At 43.0% G+C, this 5,665-nt stretch overlaps 1 long non-coding RNA gene across 2 annotated transcripts; it reads left to right on the top strand.

Moving 5' to 3' along the window:
* The first annotated feature begins 223 nt into the window (after positions 1 to 223).
* On the top strand, positions 224 to 2,714 carry LOC138658309 (uncharacterized). 2 transcript variants are annotated; one of them, XR_011317439.1, is made up of 4 exons: positions 224 to 308; positions 844 to 902; positions 1,309 to 1,446; positions 1,943 to 2,714. It is a non-coding gene; the product is annotated as an uncharacterized lncRNA (long non-coding RNA). The 2 variants fall into 2 exon arrangements; XR_011317438.1 differs by having other exon boundaries at positions 1,309 to 2,714.
* Positions 2,715 to 5,665: the final 2,951 nt, after the last annotated feature.

Genomic DNA, 5,665 nt, shown 5'->3' with positions numbered 1-5,665 from the left:
TGTGAGAGTACCATCATTTTATAGAGAATCATCTTGGCTATCTCATAGATAAATTTTACTTATTATACTTATTATTTAGCATATGAAAATAACCACAATACAGTCATAGTTTTAAGAGTTCTAAATTGCAGAAAACTACTTAAAAAAATACAAAACAGTACATCTTTATTTATTCAATATATACACAAATTTATTTTAAGGGCATGTGCAGAAGATGAGGCTGCTAACATACAAGCGCCTGGGCGCAAAAGAAAACAGAGATGGAAGCGGAAGCAGTGCTCAAGAAAGCAGAAATGGATATATTGCAAGTAAGTGCAGCAGCGGAAATTGCGCACAAGAAAGCAGAGATGGAAGTGAGCGCAATACGCAGGAGGACAGAAATAATTGCCCTAGAGAAGGTATTTGAGCATGCCACGGCCATGGCAAGGTTAAAGGTCCTGGAACAAACTATTAATGGGAGTCAAAGAGACAGCATCAGTTTAAATGATTTAAAAAAAGAAAAATATTTAGAATTGAGAGTTCTCAGTGGTTGATACCTTTTAATGGCTAACTGAAAAGATGGTAACAAATTGCAAGCTTTCGAGACTACACAGGTCTCTTCATCAGGCAAAGACCCTGTGTAGTATCGAAAGCTTGCAATTTGTTACCATCTTTTCAGTTAGCCATTAAAAAGTATCAACCACTGAGGACTCTCAATTCTAAATATTTTTCTATCTACTGGCTAACACAGTACCAAGATATATATCTTTCCTGTTTCAAAAAAGAAGATACTGTTAATTGCGGAAGAGACTACATACTAAGCCAAAATAGCACACCCTTGACCTCAACAATTCTTCTTTACAGAGCAGATATTTCTCCAAAGCAACAGGATGCAGATCCTTCTTCAGCATCCTGCATTAAAGGTCAGTACAATGCACTGCCTCATTCTGAACCTCGTTCATGCACCTTAATGTATTACACCCCTGAACCTCAGCAAACCCTATACATGGATGCCCACATGTAAGCCAATATGAGGAGCAAGTCATTATACACCTGACAACCACATAGTTACAGTTCCACATGTAACAGAAAGTAAGCACATCAAATCGGTTACTGGACTGAATGCCTATCCCGCACCATACTTTCTTGCATACAAACACTACTTAAACAACAATTTCTTTCCAAAATCTGTATGGAACAGTCTTTTGATGCTCTATTCCATTCTGTCTTAAGTAGTTTTCTATTTGGTGTCCTGTAAATTCACCTCCATTATCACTTCTGATGATGATTGGCTTCCTCTGAAACTTGTTATTTATCTTTGTCACATAGTCTTTGGAATGTGGGAGAACCCGGAGGAAACCCACGCAAATGCGGCGCCCCAGGATCCTGGTCATCGCAGTGGTATTGCTTTCCTCTCGGGGACAGTGATGCTACGTTTGGAGACAATGAAGGAGAACTCTGTGTCAGGTAACACAATGCATGCAATATGTTCACACTCCAGACCAGAAGGGGGAGCTCTAAGCCTGTTTAAGGTGAACTCCCCTATAAGAACATCCTGATCTGGAGGGAAAGGGTTCAGTTCCTGTCAGAAAGACAGAGGGAAAGGAAGCAGAGGAGCCCTGTGGCCTGAAGTGCTGCAGCTCCTAGGAAACAGACTGATAGAAAGCAGAACCTATTGCAGCAAGCGTGAAGGAAGTCAGAGCAAAGGAGAGGATATCAGAGGGAGACCAGCCAGGAGGAGGCTGCCTCCTTCTGAGGCGCAGAAATTCAGTAGCCGGAATACCGAGGGAGTAAGGATCTCTACGCTTTACTTCAGAGACCGGCAGGGCAGCTATTTCCACGTTACCTGTCCGACCTATACCCAGGAGGCACGGTGGAAACTCTCAGAGGCCGGGGCATGCTAGAGTCCCTGTAAAACGCCTCAAGCCACCAGTCATACGGGTTTTGTCCTATCCGACCACAGGGGACAGAGAGAGAGAGACATTACATCTGTGAGGACGTTATATGAAGCTAATGCAGTAAGGGACTACACCATTACAGCGCAAGGGAAGGCTATTGATTTCCACCTAGATAAGGGGACTCTGGAATTGCCTCCAAACTGGCTGGACTCTACCTGCCCTGTGATCTGGTGCTCTGGACTGTGGATGCTGAAGTCTTCAGTAAAGGTAAAGAGATTGCAACCTTGTGTCCTCGTTTTTCTCTGTGCCTCTCACCATCCTACCATCTACACAGTGGGAAGCCCTGGGGACATACTTCACCTGTGGGAAGGTATACCATATAGCTGCCATAACATCACCCCAGCGGACCCCTTAAAGCAGCGTCGGTCACCCTGACCGAATAGCACAGGTGGCGTCACAAACACAAACTTTATCTTTTTAAAGACCTTTCCCTTTTACACGGACGTCCCAGGGCCACGGACCGGGTCAGCCACCGTGACATCCCCCTGTGAACCGCAGGACCCGGTACCCCATGGCCCCATGGGAGCGCTCCACAAACACATGGAGAACATACAAACTTCTTGCAGATTTTGTCCTTGGTGAGATTTGAACCCAGAACTCCAGCGCTGCAAGGCTGCAGTGCTAACCACTGAGCCACCGTGCCGCCATATATATATACAGTACAGACCAAAAGTTTGGACACACCTCATTTAAAGATTTTTCTGTATTTTCATGACTATGAAAATTGTACATTCTTGAAGCTCATCAAGAGAATGCCAAGAGTATGCAAAGCAGTCATCAAAGCAAAAGGTGGCTACTTTGAATATAAGACGTAATTTCAGTTGTTTCACACTTTTTTGTTAAGTATACAATTCCACATGAGTTAATTCATTGTTTGATGCCTTCAGTGTGAATGTACAATTTTTCTAGTCCTGAAAATACAGAAAAATCTTTAAATGAGAAGATGTGTCCAAACTTTTGGTCTGTACTATATATAAATACCATATATTCTTTTCCATAGCTTGTTTGGTTTCCTTTTATCCTTGAATCCTGAGGGTTGTTCCATGTAAATGTCTTCTGTTAAGTCTCCATTCAGAAATGCTGCCTTTACATTCAGATGTTTCAACTGCATTTGTTTCGTTGCTGCAACTGCAAACAAAGTTCAGATTGTGGTGTGTTTGACAACTGGAGCAAATGTCTCATCATAGCCTTCTCCATATTTCTGAGAATAGCGTTTAGCTACAAGTCTTGCTCGGTATCAATCCGCTGTACCATCCGCTTGGTATTTTACTTTAAAACCCATTTACATCCTATAGCCTTTTTTTCTTTTGGTCATTCTGTCAGTGTCCATGTCTTTGAATCATGCATGGATTTTATTTCAGTTTCTGCAGCCTTTATCCATTTGTTTGCCTCTTCTTCTGAAAGTTGAGATATCTCCTCCCAAGATGTAGGTTCATACATTTTATTTGTACTTGCCTTGTATGAAAGACGTTGAGGTGGTCTTCCCTTGTTTTCTCTTTTTGAGCATCTTGGTTCTGTGTCTGTATGGAGCTGTATCTCTTGACTTTCATCGATTTCCACTTCTTTCTCATTAGATGTTTCAGCTGTTATATCACTGTTGTTTCTCTCATTTTTCCAGTGATGTCATTATGTCATCATTTAGATCTTCAATGAATGTTACACTGTTACTCACTGTGATTCTGTCTGTCTTGGGATCTCGGATTCTGTATCCTTTGCAATTGTCACTATATCCGACAAATATTCCTTCAATGGCTCTGTTTTGAAGTTTGGAACGTTTTTTTTCTGGAATAAACACAAAAACTTTGTAACCAAAAACTCTTAATGATTCACACTTGGTTTCTTACCTTGCCACAGTTCATAAGGGGGGCTTACAAGGGGGCTTACAGGGTTAGTCGGAGAGCTGGGTGGGACTGGCTAACCACACACACCTCCCACCAATGGGGGTGATTTCAGCTACATAATGTGACTGTCGTTTGGGTCACATGGTCCGTGTTGCAAGTTCCTGAAAGAGGACAGGTCTGTGTGTTGGAAGGTCCTGCGAGTGGACCCGATTCCTGAAGAGCACATGGGGACCATGTACCTGCAGAGTCTGTGACGGCACTGCATTGGGAAGCTACCGACCTTCTGGGGTCTGGAACTGTCAGGTGGCCTGTGGAGCAAGTCATCGTCCAGGACTGTGATCCCAGTTAGGCAACTTCCCCGGGAACATAGGACTGACAAGAAGTCAGCGTGTGGAGCGGAGTTCCTGGAAGGTAAACCAGAGTATGGGGGACTATGTGCACTGACGCGGGTCAGTGATTGAACTGTGCGGTCACCCACGGTAACTGGACGAAGTGAGGTCCAGCATGTGTAGTGATTGCAACTAATGGAGTAAAGTTGTGAGAGACATTGGCACGGCGTGCAGTCGCCCACGGTAACTGGACAAAGAGAAGTCTGGCGTGTTTAGTTACTGCGATTTTAAGCCGTGTACTATGAAGTGGTATGGACTATGTGGTAGGGCTGTGATGTGTAACATGACCTACAGTGGTTTATGCTGAGTGTATAATAAACCACATGGACTGTTTAAGCGAGAAAACGTACCTGTGTGCCTTCATCCCATTGCCAAGCGAGTGTCCCCCAACACATGCAGTAAGTACTGCACTACACTTCATATGTACCTTTTGAAGTCGAGTCAAGCTATACATAGTGTAAGACTCATGCTGGTGTGGTAGTTGGAGGCAGGTATATCTCGCCCAGGTGTTTGTCCTATGTGAATTAGGACACTCAGTATCTTCAGGGTGCTAATGGGTTAATAAGTGCAGGAATAAAAGATGACCAGCTGGGGGTTTCCAGCGTCAGCCTGGGGCACACAGATTGCCTGTCTGTGTGAGACAAACGTGAGTGAGAGCTATGTTCAAGAATTGTGTAATGTTAGCTGGGTGGGAGAAGCCCCCTCAGCTGTTGAGATAGCAACGTGTTGGTTTAGTTAGTGCCGGACAGGCTAGGATTTATTTTTATGTTTTGTTTTTCTATGTTGCTTTCGCGTTAATAAATCTGACCTGAGGTCAGCTTGCTCAGAAACCTGCTGTACGCCTCAGATTCAATGCACAAACCACGTGGCCTTTGACCCCAGCAAAGGCGATCCCAGACTGTTGTGTCACAATAGAGAAATGTTTGAAATGTTGTTTCAAGTGCGCTACACTCGCAGCCTAGTTATGGAGTCAGAATAATATAGAATGTACAACTCTAACATAGTAACATAGTAACATAGTTAGTAAGGCCGAAAAAAGACATTTGTCCATCCAGTTCAGCCTATATTCCATCATAATAAATCCCCAGATCTACGTCCTTCTACAGAACCTAATAATTGTATGATACAATATTGTTCTGCTCCAGGAAGACATCCAGGCCTCTCTTGAACCCCTCGACTGAGTTCGCCATCACCACCTCCTCAGGCAAGCAATTCCAGATTCTCACTGCCCTAACAGTAAAGAATCCTATACTAAAACATGCAGTGTCTTGAAAAAGTATTCATACCCCGTGAATTTTTCCACATTTTTTCATGTTACACCCACAAACTTAAATGTTTATTTGGATTTGATTAGATATACCAACACTAAGTAGTAAATGTTTGTCAAATCTAAAGGAAATTATACATGGTTTTCTAAATGTTTTAAAAATATAAATCTGAAAATTGTGACAAAAATTTGTATTCAGCCCCCCTTTGGGTCATTACTTTTAGGACCATC

This window comes from Ranitomeya imitator, chromosome 1 (assembly GCF_032444005.1).
Source record: "Ranitomeya imitator isolate aRanImi1 chromosome 1, aRanImi1.pri, whole genome shotgun sequence".
Taxonomy (NCBI): Eukaryota; Metazoa; Chordata; class Amphibia; order Anura; family Dendrobatidae; genus Ranitomeya; species Ranitomeya imitator.
Note: the sequence above shows the minus strand (reverse complement) of the source record. Positions and strands in the feature narration are given on the sequence as shown.